We start from the raw sequence: 23,795 nt of genomic DNA on the forward strand, positions 1-23,795 counted from the left end.
CATCTGCATTAACCATCTGAGGGGCCTGTGATTGGTCTGAACCCGGATGTGAGTCCCAAACAGGTATGGTCTCAGCTTCTTCAGTGCCCAGACCACAGCAAATGCCTCACGCTCAATACCACTCCACCTCTGTTCCAGTGGAAGTAACCTCCTACTAATGAAGGCTACGGGTTGATCTAGGCCCTCCTCATTCATCTGTGCCAGAACAGCCCCCACACCATTCTCTGATGCTTCTTTTTGTACTACGAACTCTTTGTAGAAGTTGGGTGCCATGAGCACGGGCGCCCTGCACATAGCAGTTTTTAGGGCCTCAAAGGCTTTCTGACAGGTGTCAATCCAAATCACTTTCTTGGGCTGCTCCCTGGAAGTCAGCGCAGTCAAAGGTGCAACAATGTTGCCATAACCCTAGACAAACCTCCTGTAGTAACCCGTGAGTCCTAAAAAGGCTTTCACCTCTGTCTGGGTTTTGGGCGGCTCCCAAGCCAAGATTGTTTTAATCTTGGGATGCAGGGCCGCCACCTGGCCGCTCCCTACCTGGTGTCCCAAGTACACCACGGAACCCTGCCCGGTCTGGCACTTACTTGCCTTGATCGTGAGACCTGCCCTCCGCAGCGCCATCAACACTTCCCAATGGTGGCGCAGATATTCTTCCCAACTGGCGCTGAACTATGCGATGTCATCCAGGTAGGCGGCACTGACAACTCCAGTCCAGCCAACACCTGGTTGACCAACCTCTGAAAGGTGGCATGGGCATTCTTCATCCCATAGGGCATCACCCGGAACTGGTAGTGCCCATCTGGTGCGGAGAATGCCGACCTCTCCTTTGCTCCATCAGTCAAGGCGATCTACCAGTACCCAGACGTTAGGTCAAACATGATGAGGTACCGGGCAGCCCCTAGCCGATCTATGAGCTCATCAGCTCTGGGGATGGGGGTGTGCGTCAGTCCTGGTGACTGAATTGAGCCCTCGGTAGTCCACACAGAACCGGAGTTCTGGTGTGGTACCCAGTGCTACAGCCTTTGGGACCAAGACCACTGGGCAGGCCCAAGGACTGTTAGAGTACTCAATCACCCCTAACGCAAACATCTTGGAGACCTCCTCCTTGATGCAAGCTCTCACCCTGTCAGTCACCAAGTAGGTTTTGTGCCTCAGAGGTGTACTATGCCCAGTGTCCAAATCATGGACGCACCAAACAGTGACACTGGGAACCATGGAGAACAGATCAGAAAACTGTCCCAGCAACTGGCGGCAGTCATTCTGTTGCTCAGGGGTCAGGGTGGAAGAGAGGTTGACACCATCCACTGACCCATCTTGCTCATTGCCTGACAGGAGGTCAGGAAGAGGCTCGGTCTCCTCCTCCATTCCAGCATCTGTTGCCAAGAGCATGCCCACTTGGGACCTCTCCAAGTAGGGCTTCAGGCGGTTGACATGCAGGACCCTCAAGGGGTTCCTGGGAGACCACAAGTCCACCAATTAGGTAACCAGACTTTTGCACTCCACAACCTCAAAGGGTCCGGTCCACTTATCTTGGAGCGCGCAGGGCTCCACTGGGGCCATGACCCACACCTTCTGACCAGGCTGAAGTTCTACCAGAGTGGCATTCTGATCGTACCACCGCTTCATCTCCTCCTGGCTGGCTTCCGGATTCGCCTCAGCGAGTTGCCTGAAACGCCGAGTTTGGTTCCTAAAGGCCAGCATGTAGCTATATGCATCCTGGGGAGGTTTCCTGGGAGATTGCTCCCAGCCTTCTTTAACCAAACTCAGAGGTCCTCTCACTGGGTGGCCATAGAGAAGCTCAAAGGGGCTGAACCCTAGACATTTCTGTGGCACCTCTCGGTAAGCAAAGAGTAGGCATGGTAAGAGGACGTCCCACTTACGCCTCATGGGTTCCTCAAGACCCATAATCATGCCCTTCAGGGTTCGGTTGAACCTTTCAAGCAACCCATTTCCTTGGGGGTGGTAAGGAGTGGTAAAATTGTAGGTTACTCCACACTCCTGCCACAGGGACTTCATATATTTTGAAATGAAGTTGGTCTCCCGGTTAGACACTACCTCGCGAGGGAATCCCACTCGGGAGAAAATTCCCATTAGTGGTCGTCCCACCACGGGGGCCGTCACTGTCCTCAGAGGTATGGCTTCCGGGTACCGGGTGGCATTGTCCACCAAGACCAGGTTGAACCTGTTGCCCATGGCTGTCTTGGGGTCCAGTGGCCCCACAATGTCAATACCCTCCCATTCAAAGGGTGTGCTGACCACAGAGAATGGCTGGAGAGGAGCCTTGCACTTCCTCACACTCTTTCCACTTGCCTGGCAAGTCTGGCATGTCCTGCAGTGAGTGTCTGAGCTCCTGCGCATTTGGGGCCAATAAAAGTGGGTGACAAGTCTCTCAAAGGTCTTGGCCTGCCCCAAATGTCATGAGCCAGACCCAGTAGGAAGGCTCTGAAGCACTAGGGTGCTACCAGCACACGGGCTGACACAGGTTCAGCAACCTTAGGCTCGGACTACAGGAGAACATTCTCCCAGTAGACCCAATGTGACCCAGACTGATCATCTGCTGCCTGGTCTGCAGCCTGTTGCCGCAGACCCACAGGAGAAGGGCATTCTTTCTGCTCCTTGCAGAGTTCTTCCCTGGAGGGTCCTCCTTATTGCTGCCAATGGGTCAGCTCAGGCAGGTCCCCCAGTTCAGCTACCTGTTCCCCTGTAGGTTCCAGGGCATCTCCCTCAAGGTCTGCTCCCTCCTGGACAGTGGGAACTTTGGGGGCCGGTTTCCCACACCCCCTGCCTCCTCTCTTGATGGCAGGTCCCTGGGCCTCCCTCTCAGGCTCCAGGTCCTCTTGAGCACCTTTACTTGCTGCCATGGACCGGGTGGTCACACATGCCCAGTCAGGCAAGCCCAACATTTCCAAATGAGCACTTCGCTCCTCCTTCGCCCAAGGGGAGCTCTCCAAGTCGTTCCCTAACAATCAGTCAACAGGCATGGCGGGCCTCACAGCTACCTGAAGAGTACCAGAGACATCCCCACTCAAAGGGAACCTGAGCCACCTTGCAGTGGCTCTCTGTGTTGTCAGCGGCAACAACGAGATAGAATGCATCAGGGACAACCTGCTCTTGAGACACCAGGTGACACTTCACAGCTGTCACACTGGCTCCTGTATCTCTAAGAGCCTCCACTCTATGGCCATTGATGGTCACCCACTGCCTGTAGTTTTTAGTGTTATTAGGCAGCTGGGTCCTGTGGACCATTTCACAGTCTCCTTGGGTACCCATCTCCTCACTCAGGGCTACACTAGCCATCTGCCGGGGGCTGCACCAGGGGGTGCTGGTTTTCCAAACAGGCAACACTTGGGATCATTCGCTTTATGACCCTGGTCCCCACATTTCTAACATTTGAAGGGTCCCTGGTGAACAGGATTACCTGTCGGGACCACTTGCTTTCTCTCTGGGGGAGGCTGGGAACCTTTCCCTTGGTTCGCTTGGGGATTACTTTGGGGCCCCACTATGGAACTCCCTCTGTTTACCCTTGTCCACCCCACTCTTCTGCTGGGGACCCTGCCCACTCTTGGCTGAGTCTCCCACGTGACCCTTGTGGACCCTGGTACTGACCCAGTGGTCCGCCTCCTCAGTAAGCTTCCTAGGATTAGTCAGCCTACTATCAATCAGGAACTGGCGTAGCTCAGGAAAACAGTTACTTGACAAGTGCTCCCATGCAATCAAATCAAGAAGTCCCTGAAAATCATCAACTTTGCTACCCTTCACCCAACCATCCAATGCTCTGCAGAAAAAAGTGACATATTCAACCCAGGTACTGTTCTCTATCTTCTTGCAACTCCTGAACCTCTGTCTGTACAATTCAGGCGTTAAACCATATCTGGACATCACATTATCTTTCATGTGGGGATATGAATTATAGACATCAGAAGGCAACCACAACCCCGCTCCCCAATCCTTCTCAGGGACCCGGTGGGAAGACATGGCTACCTCATAGGCCTGGAACCACTGCCCAATGTCATCATTTTCAAAAAATTCCTTCACCACATCTTTGGGAATGTACACTCTAGACTCCACAGGTACTGACGGTATGCTGTCTCCAGAGGGAGCAATCTCTAAGCTCTTGGCCTTCAATTCCAACTACCTCAAAACCCTTTCATGGTCAAACTGCAATTTCTTTTCCTCTAGGGCCAATTTCCTATTTTCTAACTCCAGTTGCCCATTCACTTTGAACTTGGTCATTTCCATTTCATGCCTCCTACATCTTTCTCTGTCCTCCAGCTCCTTTGGAGACAGATTCTTGGCAGAAACACTGCTACCTGAGGGGGAAGGGGTTCTCCTTCCTCCTGGGCCCACTGGCCCTTCCAGCGGCTCCTCTGCATTCTCATTATCAAGGGCATTTCTTGATTCTACACAGGCCGTCAGCGCCTTGTAGAACTCTACCTTATTTTTGCACCTAGCAGTGGAAACATTGAATTTCTTGCAGAAGTACTTCAGCTGTGTAACTTTGTAGCTTTCTAGTTTCTCTTCTTCCCAATCACAATCAATGGAGGCTATGGATTATGCTCTCTCCACCATGGTTGTTGAACATGGCATTTCTCAAAAATAGAAAATCCCACAAAGAAATCTACCAACAAGTATGTGGTTGCATTTTGGTCTGCACTCACAAGTAGTGTTCACCAATCACTGTACATGAGTCACAAATGCAAGTCCAGAATCCTCACCGCTGCCCACCAATGTTAGAATTGGGGGTCTCTAGTTGGCACAGGTAGGTACTTGTGACAAATAGGGACCCTCTCCTCTAGTCAGGGTAAAGGGGTACACTCCTAAAATAACCCCTGCTCACCCCCTCGGTAGCTTGGCACGAGCAGACAGGCTTAAATCAGAGGCAGTGTGTAAAGCATTTGTGAACACATACAGTGATCAAGTGACAACACTACAGATGGACACCACACCAGTTTTATATCAAAAATAAGTATTCTTTATATAGATTTACCACAAGACCATAAACAACAAAAATCCACAATACTGTTACATTAAAATGGTAGTCATTAGCTTAGTTCTCTTTTGTTCTTAAACGCGACACTTTAAGTCAATGTACCTTTAGATGCCACACGCCGGGCAACGAAAGTTTGATGCAAAGAAATAAAGATGTGAAGATCTTCCTGATGCGGCACGCTTCTCCGATGTTGCGAGAGATTTTGGCTTGATGCGTCAGCTGCAGCGGCTACACCCTTGTCCAGTGATGTGAAGACAGTGGCTTTGGCGGCGACACTCTTCTCCGACGTTGCGAGACGCTTCCGCTCGATGCGACAACTGCAGTGGCGACACCCTTTTTCCGTGATGCGACGACAGAAGCTCCGACGGTGGCACGCTTCTCCGTGGATGCGAGACGCTTTTCTTGATGCGGTGCAATACGACAGCTACAGCGGCGACATCCAAGATGCGATGGCAGCAGCAGCGACAGCGACACGCTTCTTCCTCGATGCGAGACACTTCTCATGATGTGGTGATATGCGACAGCGCCAGCGGCTGCGAAGGCGACACGCTTCTTCGGCGTTGCGAGATGCTTCTCTCGATGCGGTGCAATACGACAGCTACAGTAGCGACATCCAAGATGCGACGGCAGCAGCAGCGAAGGCGACGCGCTTCTTCGTCTTGAATCGCGCTTCCAGCTCCTTGCGACACGCAGTCCCTCAGAAGGCCCAAAACAGCAGCAGGCACTTCCAAAGAACTCTTGGGGAGCTAGTGGTTGAAGTCTGTTGTCCCTGCAATTTCAGCAGGAGGCAAGCTCTTCTCTCAAGCCCTTGGAGATCCTTACAAGTTGAAATAAGCACAGAAAGTCTCTTCTCCTTCCTTTGGTAGTCAGGCAAACCACTGCAGGCCAATCCCCCAAGCAGCACTTCTGCTTAGGGATAGTCTCATCTCAGTTTCTTCGGGTTCCGCTCCTCAGTAAAGGTTTCTTCTTGTTCCAAAAGTGATCTAAAGTTCTTGGGTTGGGGTGCCAATATGTATACTAAATTTTCCTTTGTTCTCTGAAGGCAGACAGGCCTTTGCCTAGTCCAAACCAGTTCGGGTCAGTCCTGGAGCACTTTGTTTACATGACTCCTTCTTTCCTTTCAGAGTGCAGGGCAGAGACATCAGACGCACCACAGGAGGTGGAGCCAGCATTGTGGAGGGAAGGCACAGCCCTATTCAGGTCCCAGGTGCAACTCCTCCCTCCCATCTAGATGCAGATCTCTCTATTCACCACTGGGCTGCCTCACCCTGTATCCTGGAATTCCCCAGCCCTGTCACTCAAACTCCAGACAAGCAATACACAACCTAGCAGAGGCAGGCTTGGACAGTTAAGCAAGAAAATACCTACTTTCTAAAAGTGGTGTTTTCAAACACAGAAGAGGTGCCGATTCCGATCCTGTAAAACCCGGGTACAAATCGTACCCGGGAAATCCACCGTACAAACCAGCAAGTACGATTCGTACAGAAATACTATTTCCGTACGAATCGTAAAAAACACCGTGCGGCTAAAAAATACATACAATTCCGATCCTGGACAGCGCGTCCGCGACGTCCGCACAGAGTCAGGCAGCGTTTTACGGACCAGCAAGTACGATTCGTACCCACAGCACTCCGCACGGCTATATTTTTATGGGAGTCAAAAAGTGCCGGAAAAGCTAAGTACGTCGCGATGCACGAGGAAAAGGGGTCCCGGTACGCGCTGTGCCCCCAGCCCCCCGTATGTATGTGCCGTACCCCCACCCCCGTATGTACACGCTGTACCCCCACCCCTGTATGTACGTGCCGTACCCCCACCCCCATATGTACGCGCCGTACCCCCACCCCCGTATGTATGGGCCGTACCCCCAGCCCCCGTATGTACACGCCGTACCCCCACCCCCGTAAGTACGCGCCGTACCCCCAGCCCCCCGTATGTACGTGCTGTACCCCCAGCCCCCCGTATGTACGTGCCATACCCCCAGCCCCCCGTATGTACGCACCGTACCCCCACCCCCGTATGTACGCGCCGTACCACCAGCGCGTAGGGGGTGGGGGTACGGTGCATACATACGGGGGGCTGGGGGTACGGCGCGTACATACGGGGGGCTGGGGGTACGGCGCGTACATATGGGGGTGGGGGTACGGCGCGTACATACGGGGGCGGGCTGGGGGTACGGCGCGTACATACGGGGGTGGGGGTACGGCGCATACATACGGGGGATGGGGGTACGGCGCATACATACGGGGGGCTGGGGGTACGGGGCGTACATACGGGGGGGCTGGGGGTACAGTGCGGACGTACGCGGGAGGGGTGGGAGGCTGGGAGGGGCTGTACGACTCGTACCCCGGGCACAAGTGTACCCGGGGTAGGGGTCGTACAAAGTTCGCTCCATACGGGACATTTTCCATACGCTTGTGTATTCGGGACGCCGGTACAGATCTTACTTGTGCGCTCGGACTTCAGTTTTACGACTTGTACGTAAAACTGTCCAGGGACGTCTCGTAGACTTTTCCCGAGGTCATTCGGATGTATTTTTCACGTACGAATCGTACTTCGCCGTTTGTACGGGACTTGTACGATTCGTATGTAAAAAAATACGGATACGAGTCGGACGGTAAATATTTTTAACGGATCGGAATCGGCACCAGAATGTTAAAACCAATTTCACTAAAACGTGTATTTTATCATTCTGAGTTCAGGCATACTAAAATCGAATTTCTACCATGTTCCCTGAGTCAGTTAAGATTATAAGATGTAATAATCTAAACTGCCCATTCTGGCCCATGGAGAACAGGTAGCCTTGTAATAGTGAAAAACGAAAATGGCTGTAATTCACTATTAGAACATGCCACACACGGTAAACAGCTGAGTAGTGTCTTGCAGAGATCTGCAAGTACATCCCCTGGGTAGGCACTCCAATGGGTAATCAAACTAAGTTGATTCATGCAAAGGTGAATCCTTTTAAGATGCGTGTTTTTAAATGCTTTTATTCAGCAAATTAGTTCAATTCGATATTGTTTGGCATATCAAATGTTCATTTGTAATCCATACTAGCAGATCTATGAATCTTGATCTCCTATGCATTTCGGGCTGGGACGCCCTTGGTCACGGAGCACTGTTGAGGAAGGGAGGGAGGGATGAGTCAGTGAGGGTATACCGCCTGGATTTACACGTGCTTAATGTGACTAAGTGCAACAATAACTAAAACGGGTGTGTTTGCTAACGTTTTAGTGACTGAGTGAAGGTACTGGGTAGTGCAATGGAAATTACTGCGTGTGTTGGTTGAATGCGCGCTGCGCAATGACATGCTGGGTTCTGTAGCGCTGTGGGCGAAGAACACTTACTTCATAGATACCGGTGGCAAAGCGTGCCGTTCATCGCTTAGTCGAGGGGTCTGCGTGTGGTGCGGGCGGGTGCTCGTTATGTTTAAACACTCGGTGATGTGACGTGAAGAAACGTAAACATAAACAAAGGACTACTCGGAAGTATGCACGGTGGCGACCATCTTAGAATGTGGGGAGATAGAGTACAGGTGATGCAAACTGGGGAGAATGCAGAGAGACAATGTCAAAAAACAGAAGTAGTATTACATGAATAAACAGTAACATAATAAGCAATGCATCATATTAGTATTACAGGTAACAACTATACTCAATACGGTCATTAAGACCATGCGGCTTCAGAGTCTGTAACAGATAAATCCATTCAAGTTCTCTTTTTAACAAGAGTTTATGATTGTCAATCCCTTCTCGTTTGGTGAGGGTTTCAAGTACTATGAATTTTAATTGGGCGATGGAATGCCGAGCCTCAGCAAAATGCATGGCGATGTTGGATTTCTCAACTTTCAGCCTGATGTTAGATTTATGCTCGTTGAGGCGAGTTTTAATTTTCCGTTCGGTTTTACCGATGTACAGCTTTCCACAGGGACATTTCAAAGCATATATCAAATTCATCGAGTCACAGGTAGCATCAACTTGAAGTTTAATGTTGTGACCTTTCATTGGGTGCTGGATACTGTTGCCTTTGATGACACTATTGCAGTGATTGCAATTGAAGCAAGGTATGGTGCCACGGTGTTGTGTGTGGGTTTCAGTGGGTTTAGACAAAATTTCCTTGAAATTTCTGCTTCTTGTGTGTGCAAAAATTGGTGGTTTCTCAAAAATGCCCTTGAAGTCGGGTTCACTTTGTAAGATGGGCCAGTGCTTCCGTATAATCTTCTTGTATGTAGGGCTGGCTGTGGAGTATTTGGATACTATCACCATACGTTGTTCTTGCACTCTATTGCTTTTCAAAAGGCTATCTTCTCTGGTGATGAGAGCAACTCTAGATTGTGCTTCATTCAGAGTATGTTCAGGATATCCTCTAGCACGGAATCGTTCACGCATCTCATTAATGCGCATGATGTATGTCTGTTCGTCTGAAACGATGCGTTTAACACGCAACATTTGCGAATATGGCAGGTGTTGCTTCAGGGACCCTTGGTGGAAGCTGGAAAAATGTAAGGTATTGTTTCTGTCTGTGTTTTTTCTGTGTAAGTCGGTAATGAATCCCTCTGGTGTGATCTTGATATTGACGTCAAGGAAGGAGATATCTGTGTCACTTATGTGCCATGTTAGTTTTATTCTTGGATCTTTGCTGTTGATTTCTGTTAACAGATCCTGAAGAGACTCTTTGGTGTTGGACCACATGAAAAACAGGTCATCTATATATCTGACGTACATTTTGGCATGATCTTTGAACTTAGAGTTGGTATATATGTACTGTTTTTCAAAGTTCTCCATGTACACATTTGCATACGTTGGGGCAGCACAATTTCCCATCGCCATTCCGGTTAGTTGTAAAAACCATTGGTTGTCTAGCTTGAAGTAACTGTGATAGAGAATAAATATCATCAGTTCCATGAGGAAGGCCTGCATGTGTGTCTTTATCTCACTGTTAAGCAAAATTTGTTCGATGGCTTCAATGCCTCCAAGGTGAGGTATAGATGTATAGAGAGAACTCACGTCTGCAGTGCATAAGATCAGTGGTGGCATATTGTTGACTTGGATGGATGATAGTTTCACAAGGAAGTCTGTAGTGTCTTTGATATAACTAGCTGTGTTAACAATGAGAGGTTGGGGGTACTTGTCGAGAAATTTGCCTGTATTCTCATGTATGGATCCTTTTGTTGACACTATTGGTCTACAGGGTGGGTCTGTAAGATTCTTGTGTATTTTGGGACACATGTGGATCATTGGACTTCTTGGATGTTCTGTTATCAAGTAATTTTTAGTTTGGTCTTCAATTGTACCAACTTCATGGGCTCGATTAATGATTTCTTTAAGTAGATTCTGGAACTCAATGGTGGGATTATTGTCCAGTGCCTGATAGGTCTCCGTGTCTTGTATATGTTCCCATAGTTTTTGTGTGTACATACTTGAGTTCATAATTACTAATGCACCTCCCTTGTCAGCCTTGGTACATTTTATTTTGGGGTTGTTGGCCAGTGCTTTAAGTGTGTCACGATCCTTGTTGGTAAGGTTGAATGCTCTCCTTGGTGCTTTGTAATTGATCGTCTGTAGATCGTTGCGTACTAGTGTTTCAAATAAATCAATACATTTATGACTACATGGGGCCTGGTAGGTGCTGGGGGGTCTTAAGCCTTTAAGCTCATCCTCTCTTGTGCTAGTTGTGGTGTTTGTTACTGGTAAGACATTGTCAAAGAAATGTCTAAGTCTTAATTTCCTTGTGAACTTAAAGGTACTGACCTCTAGTTCAAGCAAATTAGTCACAGTGGTTGGAATGAACGAGGTACCTTTCCTAGAAAAATGGAATGGAATATTGAATAAGTGCAGCCTGGACTTAATACTCTTGATAGTGGAGGAACTAGCCGGCATTCTAAAAGAGTTGGAAATAGAGATGAAAGAAATTGACAATGAAATGAAAAATCTTCTCACATCCGAGGAACTATCGTCTACCTTAGAAGACATCAAAGGTATTCTGGACAAACACCAAAAAGACATCAATGAACGCAAAATTAGAAAGTTCCGACGGGACACGCTTGATTACAAGCTTGATGAGGTTTACTCCTGGGCTGATGTGTACGCCCAAAGGCGACGCAACAAACCCTTTAATGCTCAAACTGACACATCATCCTCTGACTCCGATACCACTAGCCGCACTTCAAGAAAATCCACCACTGGCCCAAGACCAGCACCAAGTTCTGAAAGAGCTAGCACCTCAACCACTAGTCATGAGCAAACATCGACGAGTCATTTTTTAGAGGTGGACACCACCGAACTCGAAGACTCAGGCGCAGCCAGGCCAAAAGACAAAGAAAAAAGCCCACCCAACACCCGAAGCATGGTAGCCAAAAAGGACTTGAAACCAAAAAAGACAGTCTAGTGATTAACATCTCTGACATACAAATCTCGAGCCATGAAATGAACCTGCTTGAACGAGGTACCTCGTTCATTCCAACCACTGTGACTAATTTGCTTGAACTAGAGGTCAGTACCTTTAAGTTCACAAGGAAATTAAGACTTAGACATTTCTTTGACAATGTCTTACCAGTAACAAACACCACAACTAGCACAAGAGAGGATGAGCTTAAAGGCTTAAGACCCCCCAGCACCTACCAGGCCCCATGTAGTCATAAATGTATTGATTTATTTGAAACACTAGTACGCAACGATCTACAGACGATCAATTACAAAGCACCAAGGAGAGCATTCAACCTTACCAACAAGGATCGTGACACACTTAAAGCACTGGCCAACAACCCCAAAATAAAATGTACCAAGGCTGACAAGGGAGGTGCATTAGTAATTATGAACTCAAGTATGTACACACAAAAACTATGGGAACATATACAAGACACGGAGACCTATCAGGCACTGGACAATAATCCCACCATTGAGTTCCAGAATCTACTTAAAGAAATCATTAATCGAGCCCATGAAGTTGGTACAATTGAAGACCGAACTAAAAATTACTTGATAACAGAACATCCAAGAAGTCCAACGATCCACATGTGTCCCAAAATACACAAGAATCTTACAGACCCACCCTGTAGACCAATAGTGTCAACAAAAGGATCCATACATGAGAATACAGGCAAATTTCTCGACAAGTGACCTCCAACCTCTCATTGTTAACACAGCTAGTTATATCAAAGACACTACAGACTTCCTTGTGAAACTATCATCCATCCAAGTCAACAATATGCCACCACTGATCTTATGCACTGCAGACGTGAGTTCTCTCTATACATCTATACCTCACCTTGGAGGCATTGAAGCCATCGAACAAATTTTGCTTAACAGTGAGATAAAGACATGCAGGCCTTCCTCATGGAACTGATGATATTTATTCTCTATCACAGTTACTTCAAGCTAGACAATCAATGGTTTTTACAACTATCCGGAATGGCGATGGGAAATTGTGCTGCCCCAACGTATGCAAATGTGTACATGGAGAACTTTGAAAAACAGTACATATACACCAACTCTAAGTTCAAAGATCATGCCAAAATGTACGTCAGATATATAGATGACCTGTTTTTCATGTGGTCCAACACCAAAGAGTCTCTTCAGGATCTGTTAACAGAAATCAACAGCAAAGATCCAAGAATAAAACTAACATGGCACATAAGTGACACAGATATCTCCTTCCTTGACGTCAATATCAAGATCACACCAGAGGGATTCATTACCGACTTACACAGAAAAAACACAGACAGAAACAATACCTTACATTTTTCCAGCTTCCACCAAGGGTCCCTGAAGCAACACCTGCCATATTCGCAAATGTTGCGTGTTAAACGCATCGTTTCAGACGAACAGACATACATCATGCGCATTAATGAGATGCGTGAACGATTCCGTGCTAGAGGATATCCTGAACATACTCTGAATGAAGCACAATCTAGAGTTGCTCTCATCACCAGAGAAGATAGCCTTTTGAAAAGCAATAGAGTGCAAGAACAACGTATGGTGATAGTATCCAAATACTCCACAGCCAGCCCTACATACAAGAAGATTATACGGAAGCACTGGCCCATCTTACAAAGTGAACCCGACTTCAAGGGCATTTTTGAGAAACCACCAATTTTTGCACACACAAGAAGCAGAAATTTCAAGGAAATTTTGTCTAAACCCACTGAAACCCACACACAACACCGTGGCACCATACCTTGCTTCAATTGCAATCACTGCAATAGTGTCATCAAAGGCAACAGTATCCAGCACCCAATGAAAGGTCACAACATTAAACTTCAAGTTGATGCTACCTGTGACTCGATGAATTTGATATATGCTTTGAAATGTCCCTGTGGAAAGCTGTACATCGGTAAAACCGAACGGAATATTAAAACTCGCCTCAACGAGCATAAATCTAACATCAGGCTGAAAGTTGAGAAATCCAATATCGCCATGCATTTTGCTGAGGCTCGGCATTCCATCGCCCAATTAAAATTCATAGTACTTGAAACCCTCACCAAACGAGAAGGGATTGACAATCATAAACTCTTGTTAAAAAGAGAACTTGAATGGATTTATCTGTTACAGACTCTGAAGCCGCATGGTCTTAATGACCGTATTGAGTATAGTTGTTACCTGTAATACTAATATGATGCATTGCTTATTATGTTACTGTTTATTCATGTAATACTACTTCTGTTTTTTGACATTGTCTCTCTGCATTCTCCCCAGTTTGCATCACCTGTACTCTATCTCCCCACATTCTAAGATGGTCGCCACCGTGCATACTTCCGAGTAGTCCTTTGTTTATGTTTACGTTTCTTCACGTCACATCACCGAGTGTTTAAACATAACGTGCACCCGCCCGCACCACACGCAGACCCCTCGACTAAGCGATGAACGGCACGCTTTGCCACCGGTATCTATGAAGTAAGTGTTCTTCGCCCACAGCGCTACAGAACCCAGCATGTCATTGCGCAGCGCGCATTCAACCAACACACGCAGTAATTTCCATTGCACTACCCAGTACCTTCACTCAGTCACTAAAACGTTAGCAAACACACCCGTTTTAGTTATTGTTGCACTTAGTCACATTAAGCACGTGTAAATCCAGACGGTATACCCTCACTGACTCATCCCTCCCTCCCTTCCTCAACAGTGCTCCGTGACCAAGGGCGTCCCAGCCCGAAATGCATAGGAGATCAAGATTCATAGATCTGCTAGTATGGATTACAAATGAACATTTGATATGCCAAACAATATCGAATTGAACTAATTTGCTGAATAAAAGCATTTAAAAACACGCATCTTAAAAGGATTCACCTTTGCATGAATCAACTTAGTTTGATTACCCATTGGAGTGCCTACCCAGGGGATGTACTTGCAGATCTCTGCAAGACACTACTCAGCTGTTCATTGATGGTGTTAGGACGGATAACACCACCCTGATTGCGCACCCAGACCTTATTGAACGAAAATACCTTTCACCTAGCTTATGCAGTGCACCACCCACGCCTCTTTCTGTATTCTACGTTTGTCCGCCCCGAGGTGGTTTAGCACGCACTTCAAGCACAATGCAATTCGAGGAAATTAGTAAAAGTACCGAAGCGAGAGCCCATACATTAGCATATGATGAAACTGAGAGACAACGAATATATTCACTGATTGAGGAAGACATCACCCCTGCTCCTACCAGTCGTAACAAGGAGCAATGCATTAAACAGTTGTTATACCTATCAAAGCGTCATATCAACCAAAAGCTCCACGCGAGCACATTACTGAGATACCACCGGGCACTCAGAATCCCACGTGGATTGCGCATAGCATTGAAGCCTTCCCTTTGCAAAAATTCGAAACCTTTCCTAGAAAAATGGAATGGAATATTGAATAAGTGCAGCCTGGACTTAATACTCTTGATAGTGGAGGAACTAGCCGGCATTCTAAAAGAGTTGGAAATAGAGATGAAAGAAATTGACAATGAAATGAAAAATCTTCTCACATCCGAGGAACTATCGTCTACCTTAGAAGACATCAAAGGTATTCTGGACAAACACCAAAAAGACATCAATGAACGCAAAATTAGAAAGTTCCGACGGGACACGCTTGATTACAAGCTTGATGAGGTTTACTCCTGGGCTGATGTGTACGCCCAAAGGCGACGCAACAAACCCTTTAATGCTCAAACTGACACATCATCCTCTGACTCCGATACCACTAGCCGCACTTCAAGAAAATCCACCACTGGCCCAAGACCAGCACCAAGTTCTGAAAGAGCTAGCACCTCAACCACTAGTCATGAGCAAACATCGACGAGTCATTTTTTAGAGGTGGACACCACCGAACTCGAAGACTCAGGCGCAGCCAGGCCAAAAGACAAAGAAAAAAGCCCACCCAACACCCGAAGCATGGTAGCCAAAAAGGACTTGAAACCAAAAAAGACAGTCTAGTGATTAACATCTCTGACATACAAATCTCGAGCCATGAAATGAACCTGCTTGAACGAGGTACCTCGTTCATTCCAACCACTGTGACTAATTTGCTTGAACTAGAGGTCAGTACCTTTAAGTTCACAAGGAAATTAAGACTTAGACATTTCTTTGACAATGTCTTACCAGTAACAAACACCACAACTAGCACAAGAGAGGATGAGCTTAAAGGCTTAAGACCCCCCAGCACCTACCAGGCCCCATGTAGTCATAAATGTATTGATTTATTTGAAACACTAGTACGCAACGATCTACAGACGATCAATTACAAAGCACCAAGGAGAGCATTCAACCTTACCAACAAGGATCGTGACACACTTAAAGCACTGGCCAACAACCCCAAAATAAAATGTACCAAGGCTGACAAGGGAGGTGCATTAGTAATTATGAACTCAAGTATGTACACACAAAAACTATGGGAACATATACAAGACACGGAGACCTATCAGGCACTGGACAATAATCCCACCATTGAGTTCCAGAATCTACTTAAAGAAATCATTAATCGAGCCCATGAAGTTGGTACAATTGAAGACCGAACTAAAAATTACTTGATAACAGAACATCCAAGAAGTCCAACGATCCACATGTGTCCCAAAATACACAAGAATCTTACAGACCCACCCTGTAGACCAATAGTGTCAACAAAAGGATCCATACATGAGAATACAGGCAAATTTCTCGACAAGTGACCTCCAACCTCTCATTGTTAACACAGCTAGTTATATCAAAGACACTACAGACTTCCTTGTGAAACTATCATCCATCCAAGTCAACAATATGCCACCACTGATCTTATGCACTGCAGACGTGAGTTCTCTCTATACATCTATACCTCACCTTGGAGGCATTGAAGCCATCGAACAAATTTTGCTTAACAGTGAGATAAAGACACACATGCAGGCCTTCCTCATGGAACTGATGATATTTATTCTCTATCACAGTTACTTCAAGCTAGACAATCAATGGTTTTTACAACTATCCGGAATGGCGATGGGAAATTGTGCTGCCCCAACGTATGCAAATGTGTACATGGAGAACTTTGAAAAACAGTACATATACACCAACTCTAAGTTCAAAGATCATGCCAAAATGTACGTCAGATATATAGATGACCTGTTTTTCATGTGGTCCAACACCAAAGAGTCTCTTCAGGATCTGTTAACAGAAATCAACAGCAAAGATCCAAGAATAAAACTAACATGGCACATAAGTGACACAGATATCTCCTTCCTTGACGTCAATATCAAGATCACACCAGAGGGATTCATTACCGACTTACACAGAAAAAACACAGACAGAAACAATACCTTACATTTTTCCAGCTTCCACCAAGGGTCCCTGAAGCAACACCTGCCATATTCGCAAATGTTGCGTGTTAAACGCATCGTTTCAGACGAACAGACATACATCATGCGCATTAATGAGATGCGTGAACGATTCCGTGCTAGAGGATATCCTGAACATACTCTGAATGAAGCACAATCTAGAGTTGCTCTCATCACCAGAGAAGATAGCCTTTTGAAAAGCAATAGAGTGCAAGAACAACGTATGGTGATAGTATCCAAATACTCCACAGCCAGCCCTACATACAAGAAGATTATACGGAAGCACTGGCCCATCTTACAAAGTGAACCCGACTTCAAGGGCATTTTTGAGAAACCACCAATTTTTGCACACACAAGAAGCAGAAATTTCAAGGAAATTTTGTCTAAACCCACTGAAACCCACACACAACACCGTGGCACCATACCTTGCTTCAATTGCAATCACTGCAATAGTGTCATCAAAGGCAACAGTATCCAGCACCCAATGAAAGGTCACAACATTAAACTTCAAGTTGATGCTACCTGTGACTCGATGAATTTGATATATGCTTTGAAATGTCCCTGTGGAAAGCTGTACATCGGTAAAACCGAACGGAAAATTAAAACTCGCCTCAACGAGCATAAATCTAACATCAGGCTGAAAGTTGAGAAATCCAATATCGCCATGCATTTTGCTGAGGCTCGGCATTCCATCGCCCAATTAAAATTCATAGTACTTGAAACCCTCACCAAACGAGAAGGGATTGACAATCATAAACTCTTGTTAAAAAGAGAACTTGAATGGATTTATCTGTTACAGACTCTGAAGCCGCATGGTCTTAATGACCGTATTGAGTATAGTTGTTACCTGTAATACTAATATGATGCATTGCTTATTATGTTACTGTTTATTCATGTAATACTACTTCTGTTTTTTGACATTGTCTCTCTGCATTCTCCCCAGTTTGCATCACCTGTACTCTATCTCCCCACATTCTAAGATGGTCGCCACCGTGCATACTTCCGAGTAGTCCTTTGTTTATGTTTACGTTTCTTCACGTCACATCACCGAGTGTTTAAACATAACGTGCACCCGCCCGCACCACACGCAGACCCCTCGACTAAGCGATGAACGGCACGCTTTGCCACCGGTATCTATGAAGTAAGTGTTCTTCGCCCACAGCGCTACAGAACCCAGCATGTCATTGCGCAGCGCGCATTCAACCAACACACGCAGTAATTTCCATTGCACTACCCAGTACCTTCACTCAGTCACTAAAACGTTAGCAAACACACCCGTTTTAGTTATTGTTGCACTTAGTCACATTAAGCACGTGTAAATCCAGGCGGTATACCCTCACTGACTCATCCCTCCCTCCCTTCCTCAACAGTGCTCCGTGACCAAGGGCGTCCCAGCCCGAAATGCATAGGAGATCAAGATTCATAGATCTGCTAGTATGGATTACAAATGAACATTTAATATGCCAAACAATATCGAATTGAACTAATTTGCTGAATAAAAGCATTTAAAAACACGCATCTTAAAAGGATTCACCTTTGCATGAATCAACTTAGTTTGATTACCCATTGGAGTGCCTACCCAGGGGATGTACTTGCAGATCTCTGCAAGACACTACTCAGCTGTTCATTGATGGTGTTAGGACGGATAACACCACCCTGATTGCGCACCCAGACCTTATTGAACGAAAATACCTTTCACCTAGCTTATGCAGTGCACCACCCACGCCTCTTTCTGTATTCTACGTTTGTCCGCCCCGAGGTGGTTTAGCACGCACTTCAAGCACAATGCAATTCGAGGAAATTAGTAAAAGTACCGAAGCGAGAGCCCATACATTAGCATATGATGAAACTGAGAGACAACGAATATATTCACTGATTGAGGAAGACATCACCCCTGCTCCTACCAGTCGTAACAAGGAGCAATGCATTAAACAGTTGTTATACCTATCAAAGCGTCATATCAACCAAAAGCTCCACGCAAGCACATTACTGAGATACCACCGGGCACTCAGAATCCCACGTGGATTGCGCATAGCATTGAAGCCTTCCCTTTGCAAAAATTCGAAACCTTTCCTAGAAAAATGGAATGGAATATTGAATAAGTGCAGCCTGGACTTAATACTCTTGATAGTGGAGGAACTAGCCGGCATTCTAAAAGAGTTGGAAATAGAGATGAAAGAAATTGACAATGAAATGAAAAATCTTCTCACATCCGAGGAACTATCGTCTACCTTAGAAGACATCAAAGGTATTCTGGACAAACACCAAAAAGACATCAATGAACGCAAAATTAGAAAGTTCCGACGGGACACGCTTGATTACAAGCTTGATGAGGTTTACTCCTGGGCTGATGTGTACGCCCAAAGGCGACGCAACAAACCCTTTAATGCTCAAACTGACACATCATCCTCTGACTCCGATACCACTAGCCGCACTTCAAGAAAATCCACCACTGGCCCAAGACCAGCACCAAGTTCTGAAAGAGCTAGCACCTCAACCACTAGTCATGAGCAAACATCGACGAGTCATTTTTTAGAGGTGGACACCACCGAACTCGAAGACTCAGGCGCAGCGAGGCCAAAAGACAAAGAAAAAAGCCCACCCAACACCCGAAGCATGGTAGCCAAAAAGGACTTGAAACCAAAAAAGACAGTCTAGTGATTAACATCTCTGACATACAAATCTCGAGCCATGAAATGAACCTGCTTGAACGAGGTACCTCGTTCATTCCAACCACTGTGACTAATTTGCTTGAACTAGAGGTCAGTACCTTTAAGTTCACAATTAAATTAAGACTTAGACATTTCTTTGACAATGTCTTACCAGTAACAAACACCACAACTAGCACAAGAGAGGATGAGCTTAAAGGCTTAAGACCCCCCAGCACCTACCAGGCCCCATGTAGTCATAAATGTATTGATTTATTTGAAACACTAGTACGCAACGATCTACAGACGATCAATTACAAAGCACCAAGGAGAGCATTCAACCTTACCAACAAGGATCGTGACACACTTAAAGCACTGGCCAACAACCCCAAAATAAAATGTACCAAGGCTGACAAGGGAGGTGCATTAGTAATTATGAACTCAAGTATGTACACACAAAAACTATGGGAACATATACAAGACACGGAGACCTATCAGGCACTGGACAATAATCCCACCATTGAGTTCCAGAATCTACTTAAAGAAATCATTAATCGAGCCCATGAAGTTGGTACAATTGAAGACCGAACTAAAAATTACTTGATAACAGAACATCCAAGACGTCCAACGATCCACATGTGTCCCAAAATACACAAGAATCTTACAGACCCACCCTGTAGACCAATAGTGTCAACAAAAGGATCCATACATGAGAATACAGGCAAATTTCTCGACAAGTACCTCCAACCTCTCATTGTTAACACAGCTAGTTATATCAAAGACACTACAGACTTCCTTGTGAAACTATCATCCATCCAAGTCAACAATATGCCACCACTGATCTTATGCACTGCAGACGTGAGTTCTCTCTATACATCTATACCTCACCTTGGAGGCATTGAAGCCATCGAACAAATTTTGCTTAACAGTGAGATAAAGACACACATGCAGGCCTTCCTCAAGGAAGTGATGATATTTATTCTCTATCACAGTTACTTCAAGCTAGACAATCAATGGTTTTTACAACTATCCGGAATGGCGATGGGAAATTGTGCTGCCCCAACGTATGCAAATGTGTACATGGAGAACTTTGAAAAACAGTACATATATACCAACTCTAAGTTCAAAGATCATGCCAAAATGTACGTCAGATATATAGATGACCTGTTTTTCATGTGGTCCAACACCAAAGAGTCTCTTCAGGATCTGTTAACAGAAATCAACAGCAAAGATCCAAGAATAAAACTAACATGGCACATAAGTGACACAGATATCTCCTTCCTTGACGTCAATATCAAGATCACACCAGAGGGATTCATTACCGACTTACACAGAAAAAACACAGACAGAAACAATACCTTACATTTTTCCAGCTTCCACCAAGGGTCCCTGAAGCAACACCTGCCATATTCGCAAATGTTGCGTGTTAAACGCATCGTTTCAGACGAACAGACATACATCATGCGCATTAATGAGATGCGTGAACGATTCCGTGCTAGAGGATATCCTGAACATACTCTGAATGAAGCACAATCTAGAGTTGCTCTCATCACCAGAGAAGATAGCCTTTTGAAAAGCAATAGAGTGCAAGAACAACGTATGGTGATAGTATCCAAATACTCCACAGCCAGCCCTACATACAAGAAGATTATACGGAAGCACTGGCCCATCTTACAAAGTGAACCCGACTTCAAGGGCATTTTTGAGAAAACACCAATTTTTGCACACACAAGAAGCAGAAATTTCAAGGAAATTTTGTCTAAACCCACTGAAACCCACACACAACACCGTGGCACCATACCTTGCTTCAATTGCAATCACTGCAATAGTGTCATCAAAGGCAACAGTATCCAGCACCCAATGAAAGGTCACAACATTAAACTTCAAGTTGATGCTACCTGTGACTCGATGAATTTGATATATGCTTTGAAATGTCCCTGTGGAAAGCTGTACATCGGTAAAACCGAACGGAAAATTAAAACTCGCCTCAACGAGCATAAATCTAACATCAGGCTGAAAGTTGAGAAATCCAACATCGCCATGCATTTTGCTGAGACTCGGCATTCAATCGCCCAATTAAAATTCATAGTACTTGAAACCCTCACCAAACGAGAAGGGATTGACAATCATAAACTCTTGTTAAAAAGAGAACTTGAATGGATTTATCTGTTACAGACTCTGAAGCCGCATGGTCTTAATGACCGTATTGAGTATAGTTGTTACCTGTAATACTAATATGATGCATTGCTTATTATGTTACTGTTTATTCATGTAATACTACTTCTGTTTTTTGACATTGTCTCTCTGCATTCTCCCCAGTTTGCATCACCTGTACTCTATCTCCCCACATTCTAAGATGGTCGCCACCGTGCATACTTCCGAGTAGTCCTTTGTTTATGTTTACGTTTCTTCACGTCACATCACCGAGTGTTTAAACATAACGAGCACCCGCCCGCACCACACGCAGACCCCTCGACTAAGCGATGAACGGCACGCTTTGCCACCGGTATCTATGAAGTAAGTGTTCTTCGCCCACAGCGCTACAGAACCCAGCATGTCATTGCGCAGCGCGCATTCAACCAACACACGCAGTAATTTCCATTGCACTACCCAGTACCTTCACTCAGTCACTAAAACGTTAGCAAACACACCCGTTTTAGTTATTGTTGCACTTAGTCACATTAAGCACGTGTAAATCCAGGCGGTATACCCTCACTGACTCATCCCTCCCTCCCTTCCTCAACAGTGCTCCGTGACCAAGGGCGTCCCAGCCCGAAATGCATAGGAGATCAAGATTCATAGATCTGCTAGTATGGATTACAAATGAACATTTGATATGCCAAACAATATCGAATTGAACTAATTTGCTGAATAAAAGCATTTAAAAACACGCATCTTAAAAGGATTCACCTTTGCATGAATCAACTTAGTTTGATTACCCATTGGAGTGCCTACCCAGGGGATGTACTTGCAGATCTCTGCAAGACACTACTCAGCTGTTCATTGATGGTGTTAGGACGGATAACACCACCCTGATTGCGCACCCAGACCTTATTGAACGAAAATACCTTTCACCTAGCTTATGCAGTGCACCACCCACGCCTCTTTCTGTACACACGGTAAACAGACATAATATCGAATAAAAAATATCGCCAGGACAGAATATAGAGTTTTTAATATAGAATGGACAGAATATCGAATTGCCAAAATATAGTGGCGAAGAATATCGAAAATCAGGTAAGAAATATCGATTTAAATAATATAGAAGTAAGTAATATCGACAGTCATAATATAGTTGTTAAAAATATCGATTTTTTTTTTGTGTTTTAAGTGTTAGTATATGTGTTAAAAGTATGTATCAATTTTGGAATGTATGTTTGAATATTTTTAAAGTAGTGAATTTTATGTTATTTAATTTTTGTGTAATTTAATTCCGTAGCAGGTTGTGGGTTTATAGGGGATTAGTGGGGGAAGTAATTTAATTATAGTACATTAAATAATAATTTTTAGGAATTATTAATTATTTTTAATATAATTTTGCGTTTTACTTCTGTAGCGGGTTGTGGGTTTATAGGGGAATAGGGTGGGAAGTAATTTAATTGTTATTAGGTTATTATTAATTGGTATTGAAAATTAATTGGTTGTTGATTAATTATTAATTGGTAAATAATTTGTATTAATTGGTAATTAATGTGTATTAATTGTTTAATTGATAACTATGTTAATTGTATTAATTTATTATTTGTAGCGGGTTGTGGGTTTATAGGGGAATATGGTGGGAATTAATTTAATTGTAAGTAATTAATTATTGATTTTTTTTGTTGTATATTTTGTATATTGCTAATTCATTTATTCTTAATTAATTATTAATTGGTATTAATTTATTTATTAATTTTTGGTATTGGAATTTAATTGGTTGTTAATTAATTATTAATAGGTAAATAATAAAAAAATGGTATTTATAATTAATTAATTATTAAATATTGTGTGATTGGTAATTAATTTTAATACTTTTTTGGTATTAATAATTTATTTATTTTTAATAAAATATTACATTATTATTTTCCCTACTATTGCACTCACTGGAGTGGGAATAGTAAATTTTACCCCTACGCTATCCAACACTTTCCCCTACTATTGCAGTCACTGGAGTGGGAATAATAATTTTTACCCCTACTGTATCCAACGCTTACCCTACAGTTGCACTCACTGGAGTGGGAATAGTAAATTTTACCCTCCCGCTATCCAACGCTTTACCTACTGTTGCACTCTCTGGAGTGGGAATAGTCATTTTTACCCCTGCGCTATCCAACGCTTTCCCTACTGTTGCCCTCTTTGGAGTGGGAATAGTAATTTTTACCCCTATCCCATCTGACTTTTTACCTACT

Source organism: Triturus cristatus, chromosome 5_2, assembly GCF_964204655.1.
Source record: "Triturus cristatus chromosome 5_2, aTriCri1.1, whole genome shotgun sequence".
Taxonomy (NCBI): domain Eukaryota; kingdom Metazoa; phylum Chordata; class Amphibia; order Caudata; family Salamandridae; genus Triturus; species Triturus cristatus.